The following is a 21,611-nucleotide window of genomic DNA, read 5'->3' as shown; positions in this document are numbered from 1 at the left end:
AGCTATATAAGCGAAGGTTTATTAACGCAAATAGCTGAACCTAAAGTGATTAAATATCTTTCTCCCCAAGACCACTGTGTCAACGGCCTGGATGACAGGTCTGAAAGCTATAACATCACAGCTAAGTGCTTATTATCTATCTCTATTGGTAATAAGTCAGTGAAGCACCTGTTTTTAGTTTTAAATACTCCCCATAATCAAATATACATTGGCAATGATATCTTACATAGATATGCCATACAAATAGATTTGATTAATTCTTGCCTCTGGAGCAGGTTAAAGGGGGACCCTGAAGTATTTCAGGATGAAAATGCAGCCCTGAAATCAAACCAGCAATTGCCATATGCTGTGAATATGCAGGTATCTAGCGATGTTATAATTCCTGCTGGGGCTGATAAATTTCTTTTACCCTTACAGGTAAAGAGAGGTCAGAAATTAAAAACTTCTGAAACACTGATTTGCCTCTCCCATAGAATACAAAATCTGGGTGTCTCAGTAACCTACACTCCTATGGTGAATATTGGAACTGTTCCAATAAATATTATTGTGCATAACATGACCCCACAGGATATAACATTATCCAAGGGAACTACCATAGGATATGCACTGGAATCAAGTTATTACACTTTTGGATTCCAGAATAATGTAATTGGGCTAATACCTGAAGGATACCTAACTGAAGAACAATTAATAGAACAATCCTTTGCATCTATGCCAGAGGGTCTATTTAATATTCAGTCTATTTATCCCTTCAGCTCAGAGGAAGGCATCTGTAAAATTGAAGAAGCCTCTCTGGTGTTTGATCAGCCAATCAAACAGCAAGATTACCCCAATACCCAGAGTCATGGGAGCAATGTAAATTATAATCAAGGGGATCTCACCTCTAGACTGGAAGAAGCCTATGAAATAGGACAGCCTGAAATCTTTCCAGGATTTCAGCAAATAGTCGAAGAGCAAATATCCTTAGCTAATGGCTGTTCCAGCGATGATGAACGCCAACAGCTGCGAGAACTACTGATGGAGTACAAGGATATTTTTGCTAAGGATTCTTATGACTGTGGTACTACAGACTTGCACATTGCAAGAATACAAACAGATCCCGATGCACCACCTGTATTTGTCAAACAATACAGACTTCCCTTAGCCTCATATGATTCTCTTGCAGAGATCATAAGGAATTTGGAAGAAAGAGGTATTATCAGACAGGTGCACAGCTCTTATAATAATCCTATTCTAGGTGTCCTTAAGCCCAATGGACAATGGCGTTTGTGTGCTGACTTAAGACAGCTAAACAAACGAGTATACATGTCTGGCTGGCCTGTACCATACATTGACCAGTGCCTAGCACAAATGCAGGGATCCAAAATATTCACTGCCATTGATTGTGCACAGGGATATTGGACCATAAAGGTACATGAAGAGGACCAATATAAGCTAGCATTCTCCTTCCAAAAGGTCCAATATGCATTTCAAAGACTTCCTTTTGGATACATAAATTCTGGACATGAATTTGCTGTATTCATGCATAAGGCTATGCCTGATGCACTGGAAAGGGGGACCTTATCTTATGTTGATGATGTTTTAATCAAAAGCACAGACTTTGAAAAACACATCGCAGAGCTTAAACACGTCCTCAGCCAACTTAAAAGGGCAGGTGTCAAATTATCCCTGCAAAAAAGCTCAATGGTGCCGCACTCGTGTAAACTTCTTGGGACATGAAGTTACCTCTGAAGGATTAAATCCCCAAAAGAAAAAGGTGGAAGCTATAGTGAGTTCTAAAAACCCAACTAACCTAAAGGAATTGAGATCATTCCTGGGTATGACAAATTATTCTCGCAAATTCATTGATAATTATGCGGAATTAGCTAAACCACTACTGCTTCTTCTGAAGAAAGATGTGAAATGGCACTGGAGTGAGTCTCAAGAGACAGCCATCAGAGAGCTGAAGAGAAAACTCACTCAAGCACCTTGCTTAGCGTACCCTGAAGGTGGCAAACCTTTCTTCTTAGAGACAGGTTACACAGATATAAGCATGAGTGCTGTGTTATACCAAAAGCATGATAATTTGAACAAAGCCATTGCTTATGCGAGCAAAAATCTATCCCCAGTAGAAATAAAGTTTAACGATTGCGAAAAAGCCCTCTTATCTACTGTATGGGCTCTACAAAATTTCCGCAGCTATATACAGGGCGAGAAAATTATTGTAGAAACGGCCCACCAGCCTTTGCTATATTTGCAAAGTGAGAGGATAAGAGATGGGAATTTGTCTAATAGCCGCATAACAGCGTGGACTCTTTCCTTGCAAGGCTGGCCCTTAGAAATTCGCTACAAGCAGAATAAAAAGAATCCAGTCGCACAAGGGCTTGCTGAGCTCCACGACTGTACTGCTAGAGATCCTGGGGAAGAATTATCAGAAGATGATTTTCTGGAAGAACAATTGCTTTCCCCATATAAAATGTACAATGAAGACCATTGTCAAACATTACCTTGGGTATATGTTGATGGTTGTTCTTACCATGCCACTATTGATAATGAGCGCAGACTAGTCGCTGGCATTGGTATAACTGGGGCAAATGGATTCTCAAATATATCTGTAGGTTTCAACATTGGACCAAGATCCAGTCAAGTTGCAGAACTAACTGCTGTTTTCAAAACCATTGAAATGGCTATTGAACATGGTATTCATGAATTTGTGATCATAACTGACTCAAATTATGTGCGTGACAGTTTTGTTGAATACCTGCCAACTTGGAAAAGAAATGGCATGCAGAAAAGCAATAACAAACCAGTCAAGCATGGCAAATTGTTCTGCGAGATTGATAATCTGGTAGTATCCAATGATTTAACCATACACTGGAAAAAGACCAAGGGTCATTCCAGAGTTTTAGGTCCTGATAAGGAAGGCAATGACCTTGCGGACTCATTAGCCAAACAAGGAGCCATAACTGGAGAACTCCTTAATATTGAACACTTAATGGGTGCAATTCAGGTAGAAGCCATTACCAGAAACCAGGCAAAACAACAGAGTGAGCCTAACTTGGTACAATGGAGTCAGGATTCTCCTAGTGAGGACCTGATCACTAGTCAAAAAGAAGACCCCATTGTAGGCATCTTCTATAAACACATAGAAGATCCTGAAAGCAACCCCATCTCAAAAGATGATTGTATTGGCAAAGAAGATCTGAGAATCCTAATAAAATCTAAATCACAATTCAAATTACAGGATGGTTTGTTAATTAGAACCTCCAAAACTGGCATCCAACAGTGGGTAGTACCCACCAAGTTCAGAGGTCTAATGCTTCAACATGCCCATGATGCTCCCACATCTGGTCATCGCGGTACCAAACTCACGTATGAAATATTGCGTGATTATGCTTTTTGGCCACACATGTTGAAAGATGTTCAAACCTACTGTCAAGGGTGTTTAATCTGTCCACAGTTCCAACCCACTGCACCAACACATAGAGCGCCATTGCAGAAAAGGGGGATGGTAATGCCATGGTCAGATATACAAATTGATTTTATTGGCCCGGTAACAAGATCATCAAGAGGTAACAAATACATGTTAACCATAACATGCCTGTTCACTAAATGGGTAGAGTGCATTAGTGCACCTAACAATAGTGCTGAAACATGTGCAGCATTGCTCATCAACCATGTATTTTCCAGATTTGGTTTGCCCCAAAGAATCGAATCAGATCGGGGGACCCACTTCACTAGCGAAGTAATGACAAAAATGTGGAAAATACTAGGGGTTAAAAGAAAGCTCCATATTGCTTATAGAGCTGCCTCAAGTGGTGGTGTAGAGCGTTACAACCAGTCCATTGTTAAAATCCTCAAAAAGTTTGTGAGTGAAACAGGTAAAGACTGGGATATAAAACTACCTCTAGTCTTAATGGCATTAAGAGCAACTCCAAGTAGTGCTACCAAGATGTCACCTTTTGAGCTGATGACTGGTAGAAGAATGGTTCTACCTCAGCATCTGCTGTACCGTACATCAGACCAAAATTTGATAAACGCTGCCAATACACATCAATATGTGGAAAACTTAAGAAAGCACCTGCAATATGCCTTTGCATTTGCTCAAAGGAATTTAGAAAGAGCCGCAACTGCCACTAAAACCTATTATGATCTCAAAACATCCAAAAAGGAATATGAAATAAATGATAAAGTTTATCTTTATAACTTTGGAAGAGATCAGGTTAGGGAGAAGAAATTTCTTCCCTCATGGAAAGGTCCTTTTGTCATTACTGACAAAATATCTCCAGTGGCCTATAAAATACGGATCCCCAAAAATGAAGGTTTCATAAATAAATGGGTCCATATCAATCAATTGCGAGCGTGTCATCCCAGATCCCAACTACAAGTCATAGAGGGAAAATGAAGTGTCATATCCCCAAATGCACTAAAGACATACTGTAATTTAAAGATGCCTAACTGATAAACATGAAAGCTCAAAATAACAAACTTTCTTCATAAGAGACTGTCTATGAGGTATACGGTTGATCCTCATCAAATACCACTGACTTTAAGCCAATTCAAATACATGTGTCCTACATCTATTTGAAGTTGGAAGGGGGATTTATGTCAGAGTATATAAAAATTATGATGAATATTACATATGTGTATATATATATATATATATATATGTATATTTTATACACTGTATATGTTAGATGAGACCTCAGGATTAATTAAACATGAGTTTGTTGAACACAGCTTCTAATACACGTCTATCAGGATTGACGATCAGTAGAGCCTTTTTGAAACACAAACATTTCTTTTCTAAAGGAAATAGCTCAGTGACCCTATTCATTTGACTATATATGCAGATTTTATAACCTCAGAACATTTGGTGAGGTGAGAAAAGAATGTGTTCAAGGACCCCTTTGGAATTTGACACGTGTGATACAACAGTTCTATCTCACTGAATCTCTATTTGAAGACTTACTGCAAAAACCCCTCTTGGGGGAAGGTGACACAAATAAAATCAAATACACATCTGCACTGCTGGCTAAACAGGAAATATGCTGTTTTAAAGACTCTTACAACTCCTCATGGATTGACCCCATGTGGAGCAATAAAGGCCTTGGAAAACACAGACAAATGCTAAGATGTGACTCTGGAAGTCACGTAAGCAGACAGCAAATAAACATTTTTTTTTTCTCTCTCTGTTTAAATACATGCCCCAGAATGTATTAAATATAGAAATTTGGGAAATTGTCTAATTCTATATTATTATTACATGGGTATTTGCTAAGCTTGGGAGGTAACTGTTTTAATCAGTCAAAAATGTGTAATAAATTCTGTTTTGTTTATATTTTTCAGACAGATAATCTCAAATCTACATAGAAGTGAATGTGCATGTATGTGTGTATATATATATATATATATATATGTGTGTATATATATATATATATGTGTATATATATTTATATGTTTTGAAAACATAAAAGATCTTACTTAGCCTCTGTGTGTTTAAAAACATGAATAGATGTTTATGGACCTGAAGAGAAGTGATTATTAACATTTATTTTCTTATTTCAGATCTACATAGACAGGATTCACTTGGAATACAGTACAATACTGAATTAAAAATAAGCTATTATTCACATATAAATGCCAGGATACCGATAAAATTGTAATGCATTTTAAGCTACTAATTAGCAGTATTAAATTGCCTTGATATAATAAAATGTTAATAATATAACATATTTGGTATCAGAATAATAAAAAAAAAAAAAATAACCTAATATTAACCATCTGTAATTGGGGTTATATATGATTAATGCAGAGAGTGTAATCTGATTAAATAACCATTTTATGAAAAAAAAAAAAATTAACTTGCTTAAAAATGTCAGAAATGCTGTATTGTATTGCTATGTTGTACTGTATGCTGCCACCTGGTGTTATGTTGCGAGAACTACAGCCAGAAGGTTCTTTCTGGCTGTTAAAAATGAAATTTCCAAGGGCCAATCCGATTTAGACTTCCCAGATAACCAATGGGAAGGTCAGCTCCCGTAGTGCCACCCACATGATGTCATCAATGATTATATAATGGGAGTGTTGAATGCACAAGAGAGAGTTGTCTGTAACTTGTTGAAAATTAGTGATCTGATTTTGGCTGCGATATACCTGAAAAAAAAAAAAGTTCACTTCAGCAAGGAGCTTAAAACTTATCCTTGATTTGTGCAAAAACCTTCTTTCAAATGAGATGACCTAAAGACCGCTACGAATTGGTTCAAAATTGGTGAAGTATATTGTATTTTAAATTGGTAGTTATAAGCCTAGGTATTGTTCAAATCTGTGTCTGAATTGGCTAAGTAACTCATCTATACAAGTTCTGATATTGTCGGTTAATTTTGTATTAGGATAAATTGCAGTTAAATAGCAGAATATATATTTTATCCTATTGTTTTATAAACACTGTTTAGAATTGTATTGCTTGGATGTTAAAGGTTTTTAGTCCCATTGTGTTAAATAAATAAGGCTGAATTGTGAAGGTATATTGTTCTGGGTTTTGTAAGAAGAATAGCATATCTTAAGAGTTGGTTCTAACGCATATAAACTTTTATTTAGTTTCCTTTTATTGCAAATATAGTTCAATATGTTTATGGATATTAACTAAATAAAAGAATTCAGATATTTATATTAATTGTATGGTCTAGTAGGTGCATGGTTGATAAGGGTTTCTATTTCTTTGTATTGTGTTTATAACCCTGCCATAAACTTATATATATTATTTGGATAGCACTGCTAAGATTTTCATAAATATACTGACAACTCTTGACAGGGTAGGGTGTACCTCTCACTTTTTGGCCTCCCAGGACAGACTCGTAATACCAGATCTATGGAAGTCCCATAGAAAAAAAGACTTTACGAAGTTTACGTAACAGAAACATAGATATTGACGGCAGATAAGAGCCATAGGCCCAGCAAGTCTGCCCGACCTTACCTAACAGTATAAACTTATCTAGTTCGTAGGATAGCCTTATGCTTGTCCCATGCATTTTTAAAGTCCCCCACAGTGTTTGTTGCTACTACCTCTTGAGGAAGTTTATTCCATAAATCAATCACTCTTTCTGTAAAGAAGTGCTTCCTCAAATTACTCCTGAATCTACTACCCTTTAGCTTGAGCTCATGACCCCTTGTTCTTGAATTTTCCATTTTATGTAAAATACCCACAGCCTCAGTTTTACGTAGTTTTACGTAAGTCATTTTGCGGTAAGGCCAAAGAAGTGTGCGGTGCCCCTAAACCTGCAAGACTCGTAATAGCAGTGGCAGCCTAACGCACAACTCGTAATCTAGCCGAGTGTTTTTTCAATGCTTTTTTTTTATTACAGCGATGAAACAGACTGTTTTATATCCCTTTAAAATCACTTTATAATATCCAAGCAGTCTATTTACATTTCCTTCATCTTTAAATAACCTATATACATTTTTCTTTTTTAGGATAATGGGCAGCTTATATGTTTTTTTTTTTGTATTTTTATTTTGTTTTGAGCTTTCAAATGATCTATTTATGAAAGGTCTCCATATTTTAAGGAATAAGAGAAGGCTGCATTCCATGTACAAATACATTAGAAATGCTGGTGTTGGTATAAAGATTGGTCTTTCAAAAGTAAATTCACATCAGTGTGGAGTAAATTACGTGTTTTTTCTAGTGAAGGTACACAATACCAAATTGAACTAATTTAATCCTGTAACATTTATTATTTATTGGCTCTTATCTTAAAATTATATCAGTCTATAATTATTTAAAATATTTACATTCTTTATATGCTCCCTAGAATAGGTTTACTTTAAAATTTAGCTACATCATTTTATATAACTAGGCAATACAATGGGGTTTTTCTCTCTCTAAAATCTGTGAAATTTAAGTGTGTTTTCTGCATATAGATTGGCTATTTCCTTCAGCATCTGCTCGGAATTTGCCTCCCACACTGAAATAAAATGTATTTTATGCAGCGTATTTCTCCTGATCCCTGTGTTCAAATGATTGCTCATTCAGGCCCTGCAACATATGGCACAGGCTAAGTAATTGATTTGGCCTTTACAAAGCTACAAGGTCTCGCTTTCCTTTATGAAATCATATCTATTTTACTGACATTTAACCCTTTTTTTACTACATCTATAAGCACCACGGGGTGAATATTACTGTTGCTCCTGCATATTCAGGAACTGAGATAAGGCTTAGGGGTATATTTACCAAGCAGCGGCTGCTGCTATCTATCCCTGTACTTTCTGGCTCGCTGGAAATGTAAGTTAAGAAGCAGCGGTCTGAAGACCGCTGCTCCTTAACTTATCCGCCACCTCTGAGGCGGCAGACAGCAATCAGCCCAATCGGATACGATCGGGTTGATTGACACCCCTATTGGCCGCAAATGTGCACGGTGCGGCATTACAGAAGCATTTCACTAGAAATGCTTGTGCAATGATAAATGCCGACAGCTTATGATGTTGGCATTTATCGTTGTCTGCCCGCACATTGGTAAATCTACCCCTTAGACTCTATACACTAGCCCCATGCAACAGAGCTGTGGTATAGAGGGAGGGTTATCCGTCTCCCTGACATGACTTCCCTGCTCTTTAACCCTCTAGGTACTGGCTGTATCCCCAAGTTTCCATAAGTTTGTACTTTGTAATTGGCATGATAAGCTTAGATTACTGTGAAAGTTAATCAAATTCATATTTTTCTTCCTGCAGACAGCTTTATTTGTATTCCTAGTTCAGGAAATAAAAAAGTTGTAGTTTGTTATCAAATAGGTTGCTGTACTAGCATACTGTCCCTTTAAGTGGTATCTGATTGCCGATTAGTATAACAAATTATGTTACACTCAGCCCTTATTTATTGTGATAACTCAGTAAGTCCCAGCATTCTAAGCCATGATTCATATGATGAAGAGGGAGTTATTAAAAAAAAAAAAAGAAACCAAAAAAAAAAAAACCCATCAATTTTTAAAATCCTAGAGCAAAGTTTTCTTAAAGTGATTGTAAAGTTTGAGGATTAGTGCACGGTATTTACAATGACGCTTCTTTTTTAAAATACTTTGCATTATGGAAAACACTGCTGATCCTCCTGCTTCCGCCAATAGTTGCGTGACTCCTTTGACTTCCAACTCGTGGGGTATACAACAATTTAAGGAAGCCGGATTTGCCATCAATATGCTATCTGTTGTAGGATATGCGGGCGGAGGATCGGCAGTCTGTTTTCCATAACGCAAAGGAAAGTATTTTAAAAAAGAAGCGTCATTGGAACCAAGTCTTCAGCTGACAAGGATAGCCCCGGTCATAATGTCAGTATAAAATGCATTGTTTTGCAGTTCTTGTCTGTTAAAGCCAGTTAGGGAAAGATATGTCACAGGGTTAGCCCTGAGAATTCTGCAGTGCACTATTTTAGTTCTGAGAATTAGAAAGGCCACAATTTTCAGAGGTAAATTACATAAGGGGACAAAATAAATAATGAAAGTATTATGCAAACTATGAGTAACTAAACCTTTTATATTAAAATCACATAGTGTTTACTGTCCCTTTTAAAGGAAATAAAGTTGCAATTAAATCAGGGGTGGCATATGTGCATAGCCACCAATCTTCAGGACATTTGTAAAGTGCTGATTAAAACAAGCAATGAGGTATAAAAATTCCCTAATACATTACAGCATTTTTTCATTATAACTTTAAAGGAACATGAAACCCAAAATGTTTCTATCATGATTTAGTTAGAGAATACAATTTTAAACAACTTTTCAATTTACTTCTATTATTTAATTTGCTTCCATCTCGTGTTATCCTTTGCTGAAGGGTTTATCAAGGTAAGCTCAGGAGCAGCAAAGACCCTAGGTTCTAGCTGTTGATTGGTGGCTGCATATATTTACCGATTGTCATTGGCTCACCCATGTGTTCAGTTAGAAACCTGTAGTGCATTGCTGCTCTTTCAACAAATTATACCAAAAGAATGAAACAAATTAGATAATAAAAGCAAATTAGAAAGTTGTTAACAATTGTATTCTCTATCTGAATCATGAAAGAATATTTTTGGGTTTCATGTCCCTTTAAGTCCTTTAAAAGAACAGTAAAGTCAAAATAAAATGTTCATGTTTCAGAGCATGCAGTTTTAATCAGCTTTATAGTTTACTGCTGTTGTCTGCTTAGATTCATTCTCTTGGGATTGTTTGTTAAATAGCATACCTAGGTATTCTCAGGAGCAGCAGTGCGCTACTTGGAGCTAGCTGCTTATTGGTGGCTGCACATATATGCTACTTGTCACTGGCTCGCTCCATGTGTTGAGTTAACTCCTAATAGTGCATAGCAGCTCCTTTAACAAAGGATACCCAGAAAATTGGATACTAGAAGCAAATTGGAAACTTGAGTTGTATACACTGAATCACAAAATAAACAAAACTATTCTATGTCCCTTTTAAAGTGTGTTATCTGGTTTCCATAACAACTAATATGCAATTGAAAACAGATAAATTGCTTCTACTACAGTATGACAACCTTTCTGTTTTCCAGGGCCTTTCTCAAGATTTTCTTAAAGGGTTTATTCTTCGCTTTTATCTTGCAAATGATTGGATAATGCCTCAGCACTAACAAGATATCTGATGTCTGCACTTTCTGCCTAACCAATTGTATTACATTCCAATATTACTTTGACTTCCCTGGAGTACGCGTCTACTATTGATCTAAAGACAAATCCCTGCTTTCTCCATGTTTTACAGAACTAAATCAACAGTGTTTTTTGTGTTTATTATAAATAAATGTAAGAAACCTTCCTCAGAAATACCTCAGAGGAAAGACTAGCAGATATCTTATTTGTTGTAGCTAGTTCAGTGCATCACAGCAAAACAGATGCTTGGAGGACAAATACACTGTGAACAACTTAATATTAGGATTTAATTCTGGATAAGCAGATTGTTGCAATAATATAATTTGATTTGCAGCAGAGCCGGTTGGTAAAACGTTCTTTAAAACTTATGGGAATTTTATTTTTATAGTTTCTCTTTGAGTAGCATATTGTCCAAACCAACAGTAAGAAATTTAATATACATGGAATACATTTTGCATAATGCAATTCATTAACCATATTCCTTATGTCTTTATTGTAGCATTTTTATCTAAGAACTATAGAGAGATAGATATAGATATGTATATCACAATGTTCTCCCAAGCATCTATTTAATGGGCACACCATCCGGCAAATGTTACTGACTACCCATTAACATTAATCCAATGTTAAAGTGAATGTAAATGTTGATGCAAAAGTGCCTGGTTTTTAAAAATTCAATTAAAAACAGGGGCACTTGAATTCATCAAAATTTACATTTCACTCCTGTTGTGAAAAAAAACTTACCTTTTAAACTTGACAGCAGCTCCAGCTTCCTCCACCCGTCGCAAAGCCTCTTCCTGGGTATAAAATGAGGAATCAGGCTTCCTCCAATCACGGCGTTGAATCAGACACTGATTCCCCCGGAGGGGGGGGAAGCCGTGATTGGAGGATGACCTATCCATCATTTCTGACATCAGAAATGGCTTGCGACGACCGGAGGAAGCTGGAGCTGCTGTCAAGTTTAAAAGGTAAGTTTTTTTTTCACATGAGTGAAATGTAAATTTTGATGAATTAAAGTGCCCCTGTTTTTAATCAAATTTTTAAAAACCGGGCACTTTAGCATCAAAATTTACATTCACTTTAAGCTAAAAAAAAATTCAATGTTTTTGTTGGAAAAATTATGATTAAATACATTTTGTCAAAATATGCAATTAATTTGGGCTTTGTATAGCTTAAGTGATACTTATAAATAGCAGAAAATGTTATAATATTGCCCTTACTTGGCTTCTTCATAATGCCACAGCTGCCACAATTATTGTGGAGAACACAGATATTCACCTTAATAGACTAAGGGTGATAAAGTGAGATTGGAATAATTGTGATAACTCTGACAGGCAAAAAAAAATTAGTTACCGTAACTTTTTATCAGAAATCTCTCTAGAGAAACAAACTAACTTGTATGAAATAGGCTGATTTCAGATTAAGGAAATATGTTGAAAGCAAATAGGATCAGGCTAAGGAGATAATTGGATGTGCAAAAATGACATCAGAAGCACATACATTAAATAATTATCATAAAACCTAATTAGCCTAATGAAGATTAACTAATTAAAAAATAAATAGAAGTAATTGGATTGACATGTTAGTGGTATTTGAAATGCCCAGGAGTGCAAGTAAAATTATTGGGTGTATGTTTGCAGCATGTTATCTGCAAAAAATTGCTCCTGTTAAATTGTTGCTAAAATGATAACTTTTAATGAGCATGTGATTCATTATTGATGTGGCAGTAATGCAATAATGACCATAATACCACCGGTACTTGGAGCACACTAATGTGTTCATTTTAAACAACTAATGCATCCCTAAAACAAAATTCTGTTTTGTAAAAAACAAAACTATATTTCCTATCATCTCACATATTCCTCAAGCTGTCTTATTCAATCAACTTCTAACCTACGTCTTTCCACTCTTTTTTATTATTTCTACGTCCCACTTCCAAGACTGCTCACACGTACAGTGTCCATTTTAGGACATTGTCAAATGTCATAGTCACATAGCATATTTAGTGCAAATTTCCACATGACTCTGACAAACACTTTGATTTCTGACAAATTAAAGGTCCTAGTTGCTGTTGCTGTCATAGTCACTTGGCATTTCAGCTTGATCAAAATTGTCATGTGACCACGACAATCAAAGGTCATTGTCGCTGTCAGAGTCCCATGGCATTTTTGATCAAACTGAAATGCCAAGTGACTATGACTGTGACCGCGACCATCAAATGTAATTGTCGCTGTTGCTGTCATAGTCACTTGCTATTTCAGCTTGATCAAAAATGCCATGTGACCACGACCATCAAAGGTCATTGGGGCTGTCATAGTCACTTGGCATTTAAGCTTGATCAAAAATGCCATGTGACTGACCGCGACCATCAAAGGTCATTGTCGCTGTTGCTGTCATAGTCACTTGGCATTTCAGCTTGACCAAAAATGCCATGTGACTCTGACCGTGACCGCAACCATCAAATGTCATTGTCGCTGTTGCTGTCATAGTCATTTGTCATTTCAGCTTGATCAAAATGCCATGTGACTGACCGCGACCATAAAAGGTCATTGTCGCTGGGGCTGTCATAGTCACTTGGCATTTCAGCTTGATCAAAATGCCATGTGACTGGCCGTGAACGCGACCATCAAATCTCATTGTCGCTTTGGCTGTCATAGTCACTTTGCATTTCAGTTTGATGAAAATGTCATGTGACTGAACGTGACTGCGACCAACAAAGGTCACTGTAGTTGTCAGTTACTTTCATTGTCAGTCACTTAGCATTTCTGTTTTCCTTACAAAAAAAATGCCTTATGCTTATATCTGTGACCAACAGAGGTCACTGTTGCTGTCAGAGTGCCTTTTTTTTCATCCAAAATACTTGATATTTTTTAATACAAAAAATACCACTGTAATAACTGTTCCTTGAAAACATATAATATGCTTTTACTTGCTAGGTTTGCCAGATCCTGTATATTAGCCAGCTGTCTGGTAAAATAATTACCTTTTTTTTGTTTTGTTTTATTTTAATCCTTCATTTCTTATTAAATTAGTATCATGCTGGGAATTATAGTTAATTTTTGTGTGTGTTTCATTATTGATTAAATTGAGCTGCAAACTGTACTGGGGTGTGCCTTTCCTTGCATTCTTTTTATTTTAATGAGATCCCACCTCTCGTCAGTCCTGTGTGCTCACTTGTAGAGCTAAACCACATTCTTTAATTTTCTGGATGATAAAACCATGTGGTGATCATTTTACAATAATTTATTGCATGATGTTTGTCTCAGTTCTGTGCAGGGACGTGCCAAATTAATTAATGTTTTTAAATTAAAAAAATTGTAATTTTTTTTCTTATTATGTTAAGCTATGGAGAGCGGCAGTGAGCAGGCTGCCTTCTCTCCATAACAAAGCTTGCCTATTGACTTGTGCAGCAGCACCACCCACTGGGTGGTTAAGGGAGGCATAGTGAGGCCATTAAAGGGATATTCCAGTGTTGTTTTCTCCAACATTGGTGTGTCCGGTCCACGGCGTCATCCATTACTTGTGGGATATTCTCCTCCCCTACAGGGAAAGGCAAGGAGAGCACACAGCAAGAGCTGTCCATATAGCTCCCCCTCTGGCTCCGCCCCCCAGTCATTCTCCTTGCAGCTCTGAACAAGTAGCATCTCCACAGGGATGGTGAGGAGTTTGTGGTGTTAGTTGTAGTTTTTTTTATTTCTTCTATCAAGAGTTTGTTATTTTAAAATAGTGCTGGTATGTACTATTTACTCTGAAACAGAAAGAGATGAAGAGTTCTGTTTAAAAGAGGAGTATGATTTTAGCAGCAGTAACTAAAATCGATTGCTGTTCCCACACAGGACTGTTGAGATGAGAGAACTTCAGTTGGGGGGAACAGTTTGCAGACTTTTCTGCTCAAGGTATGACTAGCCATTTTTCTAACAAGACTGTGTAATGCTGGAAGGCTGTCATTTTTCCCTCATGGGGATCGGTAAGCCATTTTCTTAGACTTAGAAAGAATAAAGGGCTTATTATGGGCTATTAACTGGTGGACACTCTTAAGGGCTAAATCGATTGTTTATTTAAGTATTTATTTAAAGTTTGAAGTGGATTTCACACTTTTATTATTTGGGGAACGTTTTTTATCGCCAGGCACTAGTTAAGACACCTTCCCAGTCAGGAAGGGCCTTTCACTGTATTAGGCAGAGCCTCATTTTCGCGCCATTATTGCACAGTTTCTTTTAAGTACAGTGCATGCAGATGCATGTGAGAGGGTCTGGTGTCCACTGAAAAAGTTCCTAGAAGGCTTGAAATACCCCCCTGGGATAGTTGAAGTCACAACAAAGGCTGTGGCTGGGACTGTAGTGGGGTTAAAATTGCAAACGGCTCCGGTTTCCACATTTTAAGGGTTAACAGCTTGAAAATTGGGGTGCAATACTTTGAATGCATTAAGACACTGTGGTGAAAATTTGGTAAAGATTGGATAATTCCTTCATAGTTTTTGACATATTCAGTAATAAAGTGTGCCCTGTTTAACATTTAAAGAGACAGTAACGGTTTTGTTTTAAAACGGTTTTTGTACTTTATTAACCAGTTTAAGCCTGTTTAACATGTCTGTACCTTCTGATAGATCATGTTCTTTATGTATGGAAGCCAATGTGGTTCCCCCTTCAAATATATGTGATAATTGTGCCATAGCGTCCAAACACAGTAAGGACAGTATTGTCACAAATAGTAAGGTTGCCCAGGATGATTCCTCAGATGAAGGAAGTAGAGATAGTTCTACATCTTCTCCTTCTGTGTCTATACCAGTTATGCCCACGCAGGCGACCCCTAGTACTTCTAGCGCGCCAATGCTTGTTACTATGCAACAATTGACGGCAGTAATGGATAACTCCATAGCTAATATTTTATCCAAAATGCCAGCATTTCAGAGAAAGCGCGATTGCTCTGTTTTAAACACTGTAGAGCAGGAGGGCGCTGATGATAATTTTTCTGTCATACCCTCACACCAATCTGAAGTGGCAGTGAGGGAGGGTTTCTCAGATGGAGAAATTTCTGATACAGGAAGAATTTCTCAGCAGGCAGAACCTGATGTTGTGACATTTAAATTTAAATCAGAGCATCTCTGCGCATTACTTAAGGAGGTGCTATCTACTCTGGATGATTGTGACAATCTGGTCATCCCAGAAAACTTGTGCAAGATGGACAAGTTCCTAGAGGTCCCGGTTCACCCTGATGCCTTTCCGATACCTAAACGGGTGGCGGACATAGTGAATAAGGAGTGGGAGAAGCCAGGCATACCTTTTGTCCCTCCTCCTATATTTAAGAAATTGTTCCCTATGGTCGACCCCAGGAAGGACATATGGCAAACAGTCCCTAAGGTCGAGGGGGCGGTTTCTACACTAGCCAAACGCACGACCATTCCCATTGAGGACAATTGTGCTTTCAAAGATCCTATGGATAAAAAATTGGAGGGTTTGCTTAAAAAGATTTTTGTACAGCAAGGTTACCTCCTTCAACCTATTTCGTGCATTATTCCTGTCACTACAGCGGCGTGGTTCTGGTTCGAGGAACTGGAAAAGTCGCTCAGTAGGGAGACTCCGTATGAGGAAGTCATGGACAGAATTCACGCACTTAAGTTAGCTAATTCCTTTATTTTAGACGCCGCTTTGCAGTTAGCGAGATTAGCGGCGAAAAATTCAGGGTTTGCAATTGTGGCGCGCAGAGCGATCTGGCTAAAGTCTTGGTCGGCGGATGTATCTTCCAAGACAAAATTGCTTAATATACCTTTCAAAGGTAAGACCCTTTTTGGGCCAGAATTGAAAGAAATTATTTCAGACATCACTGGGGGAAAGGGCCATGCCCTCCCACAGGATAGGCCTTTCAAGGCTAAGAATAAGTCCAATTTTCGTTCCTTTCGCAATTTCAGGAATGGACCGGCTTCTAACTCGGCAGCCTCTAGACAAGAGGGTAACGCTTCCCAGACTAAACCAGCTTGAAAACCAATGCAAGGCTGGAATAAGGGTAAACAGGCCAAGAATTCTGCTGCTGCTACCAAGACAGCATGAAGGGGTAGCCCCCGAACCGGGACCGGATCTAGTAGGGGACAGACTCTCTCTCTTTGCTCAGGCTTGGGCAAGAGATGTTCAGGATCCCTGGACACTAGAAATAGTCTCTCAGGGTTATCTTCTAGAATTCAAGGAACTACCCCCAAGGGGAAGGTTCCACATTTCTCACTTATCTTCAAACCAAATAAGTAGACAGGCATTCTTACATTGTGTAGAAGACCTGTTAAAGATGGGAGTGATACACCCAGTTTCAACTGTGGAACAAGGTCAGGGGTTTTTACTCAAATCTGTTTGTAGTTCCCAAAGAAGAGGGAACTTTCAGACCAATTCTGGATTTAAAAATTCTAAACAAATTTCTCAGAGTTCCATCGTTCAATATGGAAACCATTCGAACAATTTTACCTACAATCCAGGAGGGTCAATATATGACTACTGTGGATTTAAAGGATGCGTATCTACATATTCCTATCCACAAAGATCATCATCAGTTCCTAAGGTTCGCCTTTCTGGACAAACATTATCAGTTCGTGGCTCTCCCATTCGTACTAGCCGCTGCTCCCAGAATTTTCACAAAGGTGCTCGGGTCCCTTCTGGCGGTTCTAAGACCAAGGGGCATTGCAGTGGCACCTTATCTGGACGACATTCTAATTCAAGCGTCGTCTCTTTCCAAGGCAAAGGCTCATACAGACATTGTTCTAGCCTTTCTCAGATCTCACGGGTGGAAGGTGAACGTAGAAAAGAGTTCCCTGTCTCCGTCTACAAGAGTTTCCTTTTTGGGAACAATAATAGATTCTTTTGAAATGAAGATCTTCCTGACAGAAGTCAGAAAGTCAAAGCTTCTAAACGCTTGTCAAGTTCTTCTCTCTATTCTGCAGCCTTCCATAGCTCAGTGCATGGAAGTAGTAGGGTTGATGGTTGCAGCAATGGACATAGTTCCTTTTGCTCGAATTCATCTAAGACCATTACAACTGTGCATGCTCCAGTAGACAGGATCACCTGTCTCAGGGAATGAGTTTCTGCAGACCAAAGTGGGTCATTGTCACGACCGACGCCAGTCTATCAGGCTGGGGCGCGGTCTGGGATTCCCTGAAAACTCAGGGTTTATGGTCTCGGGAAGAGTCTCTTCTCCCGATCAACATCCTGGAACTGAGAGCGATATTCAATGCTCTCCGGGCTTGGCCTCATCTAGCGAAGGCCGGATACATAAGATTCCAGTCAGATAACATGACGACTGTAGTTTACATCAACCATCAGGGAGGAACAAGGAGTTCCTTGGCGATGAGAGAGGTATCCAAGATCATCAAATGGGCGGAGGATCACTCCTGCCACCTATCTGCAATCCACATCCCAGGAGTAGACAACTGGGAGGCGGATTATCTGATTTTCTATCCGGGGGAGTGGGAACTCCACCCGAAGGTGTTTGCCCAGTTGACTCAATTATGGGGCATTCCTGACATGGATCTGATGGCGTCTCGTCAGAACTTCAAGGTTCCTTGCTACGGGTCCAGATCCAGGGATCCCAAGGCCACTCTAGTGGATGCATTAGTGGCGCCTTGGTCGTTCAACCTAGCTTATGCGTTTCCACCGTTCCCTCTCCTTCCCAGGCTTGTAGCCAGGATCAAACAGGAGAAGGCCTCGGTGATTCTGATAGCTCCTGCGTGGCCGCGCAGGACTTGGTATGCAGACCTGGTGAATATGTCATCGGCTCCACCATGGAAGCTACCTTTGAGACAGGATCTTCTAGTACAAGGTCCATTCAAACATCCAAATCTAATTTCTCTGCAGCTGACTGCTTGGAAATTGAACGTTTGATTTTATCCAAGCGTGGGTTTTCAGATTCAGTGATAGATACTCTGGTCCAAGCCAGAAAACCTGTGTCTAGAAAGATTTACCATAAAATATGGAAAAGATATATCTGTTGGTGTGAATCCAAGGGATTCTCCTGGATTAAGATTAAAATTCCTAAGATCCTCTCCTTTCTCCAAGAAGGTTTGGATAAGGGATTGTCAGCGAGTTCTCTAAAAGGACAGATTTCTGCTTTATCTGTCTAGTTATACAAACGACTGGCAGCTGTGCCAGAGGTACAAGCTTTTGTACAGGCTTTGGTCAGAATCAAACCTGTTTACAGACCCTTGACTCCTCCTTGGAGTCTAAATTTAGTTCTTTCAGTTCTTCAGGGGGTTCCGTTTGAACCCTTACATTCCATAGATATCAAGTTGCTATCTTGGAAAGTTCTGTTTTTGGTTGCTATTTCTTCTGCTAAAAGAGTTTCTGAATTATCTGCTTTGCAGTGTGATCCACCCTATCTGGTGTTCCATTCAGATAAGGTTATTTTGCGTACCAAGTCTGGTTTTCTTCCAAAAGTTGTTTCCAACAAGAATATTTACCAGGAAATAGTTGTTCCTTCTCTGTGCCCGAATCCAGTTTCAAAGAAGGAACGTTTGTTACACAATTTAGATGTAGTCCGTTCTTTAAAGTTCTATTTAGAAGCAACAAAGAATTTTAGACAAACCTCATCCTTGTTTGTCGTTTACTCTGGTAAGAGGAGAGGAGAAAAAGCTATTGCTACCTCTCTTTCTTTCTGGCTGAAAAGCATTATCCGATTGGCTTATGAGACTGCCGGACGGCAGCCTCCTGAACGAATCACAGCTCACTCCACTAGGGCTGTGGCTTCCACATGGGCCTTCAAGAACGAGGCTTCTGTTAATCAGATATGTAAGGCAGCGACTTGGTCTTCTCTGCACACTTTTGCCAAATTTTACAAATTTGATATTTTTGCTTCTTCGGAGGCTGTTTTTGGGAGAAAGGTTTTGCAAGCCGTGGTGCCTTCTGTTTAGGTAACCTGATTTGCTCCCTCCCTTCATCCGTGTCCTAAAGCTTTGGTATTGGTTCCCACATGTAATGGATGACGCCGTGGACCGGACACACCAATGCTGGAGAAAACAGAATTTATGCTTACCTGATAAATTACTTTCTCCAACGGTGTGTCCGGTCCACGGCCCGCCCTGGTTTTTTAATCAGGTTTGAATTTTTTTTCTTTTTCTTTATACACTACAGTCACCACGGCACCCTATAGTTTCTCCTTTTTCTCCTAACCGTCGGTCGAATGACTGGGTGGGCGGAGCCACAGGGGGAGCTATATGGACAGCTCTTGCTGTGTGCTCTCCTTGCCTTTCCCTGTAGGGGAGGAGAATATCCCACAAGTAATGGATGACGCCGTGGACCGGACACACCGTTGGAGAAAGTAATTTATCAGGTAAGCATAAATTCTGTTTTTTTATCATTTTTGTAATTATTTAATAAAAACATTATACTTTCTAATTTATTGTATTTAAATTTATTTTTATTTTAAATATTTAAAGTGAAGGTCAATTTCGACAAATTAGTGTCCGGTTTTTAATAATCCTATTAAAAACAAGGGCACTTTAATTCATCAAAATTGACATTTCACTAGTTTTCTTCAAAAACTTTACCTTTCAATCCTGACAGCTGCTCCAGCGATTCCCCCGGCCGTCGGAAGCCTCTTCATACGTCAAAAATGACGAATCCGGCTTCCTCCAATGACGGCTTCCCCCCAGGGGAATCATGACCTGAGGCAACACTGTGTTTGGAGGAAGCCGGATTCGTCATTTTGGACCCGCTAAGAGGGCTTGCGACGGACAGAGGAAGCACTGCAGCGACTGTCAGGATTAAATGGTACGTTTTTGAAGAAAACTAGTGAAATGTCAATTTTGATTAATTAAAGTGCCCTTGTTTTTAATAGGATTATTAATAACCGGGCACTAATTCATCGAAATTGACCTTCACTTTAATTTTAAAAATTTCTTTTTTTCCTATTTTTCTTTTTTTTAGCTAATGTGTTTGATTGTATTCATATACGACCATGAATGTGGTTTATGATCGAGCCTTACTAGCGCACGTTGACTGCAGATCATAAGAGACGTCATGCTAACTCGCTCATTTAAGTTTCCCTCTGTTCATCTGCAAGCTTGCCGCAATATTTTGTGGACATCTAGCGGTTTCATGTGAAGGTTTATTGTACTTTCAAAATCAAAAGTTTATATTAAATATATTACATTTATTTTTGACATTTATATATAAAAAAAAAAGTCTAAGCTTTTACAGTCCCTAACAGACAACTCTTTTGTACACAGAGGCTGTCACTTCACTCCAGTGAGATCTCCGTAAAAGTAAGCGTATATAGCAACATTACTTCCCTAACGAACACTTCCTGTAATATACCGCAATTGAAATGAGGTAGGAGATTAGCTAATAGTATCGAATTTGCATATTAACAATGATTGGACAAAAACAGTGGCATGAAAAAGACTGTAAACTATGTTTTTCCTGATTTTTAAAAATCTTTTGAGGACTTTAAAATTGAATTTAGAGTAAGTTAAAAGATTATTTTATTTTTCTCTAATTTGTATAATAAATATCTCATCTAGAATAAATTTATGAGTTCTATAAAAATAATAAATAAAATTTTTAAGCTGGACTATCCCTTTAAGACCCCATTTGAGGCGCTCACATAGCGGCCTCTTAGAAGGGGAGACAATCTCGTTGTCATACTGGATTGGAGGACACTGCAGAGGAGGAAGAGGCGGAGCAGCTGCACTAGAGGGCAGGAAGTGGTGCTAGTCAGGACTCAGAAGAGAACTTAGAAGCCACTGTGATGAGCAGAGCACCACTAGGGGAAAATCAGCAAGGGGCGTTATTAATGTAAGAATATCTAGTCACAAACTCCCTCCCACATTGCACCCTCCCCTCCCTGCATGCTACTTTTAATATGTTCCGGAGGGCCACTGTGGGTAACCACATTTTTTACTGCGTTGGGTCCTTGTCAGATAAGCACTGCAAGGACCTGATCCTGCAATGCATCTTTTATTTTTTATTATTTTTAAAGGGTCAGTAAACACCAGATATAAACAAATTATATATATATATAGTTTTAGTAT

General features: G+C 38.5%; 1 protein-coding gene across 7 annotated transcripts in view; it reads left to right on the top strand.

The window, feature by feature from the left end:
• Positions 1 to 21,611, top strand: part of CDKL5 (cyclin dependent kinase like 5) — a 1,071,204-nt gene that overhangs the window by 303,423 nt on the left and 746,170 nt on the right. For 2 of the 7 annotated variants that reach the window (XM_053706409.1, XM_053706412.1), the window contains one exon: positions 20,808 to 20,910. The exons of the other annotated variants lie outside the window; for them this stretch is intronic. The gene's annotated coding sequence lies outside the window, so the exon portion shown is untranslated. The remainder of the gene's footprint in view (positions 1 to 20,807; positions 20,911 to 21,611) is intronic. 7 annotated transcript variants of the gene reach the window in all.

Source organism: Bombina bombina, chromosome 3 (assembly GCF_027579735.1).
Source record: "Bombina bombina isolate aBomBom1 chromosome 3, aBomBom1.pri, whole genome shotgun sequence".
NCBI lineage: Eukaryota > Metazoa > Chordata > Amphibia > Anura > Bombinatoridae > Bombina > Bombina bombina.
This window is presented reverse-complemented; position numbering and strand designations above follow the sequence as displayed.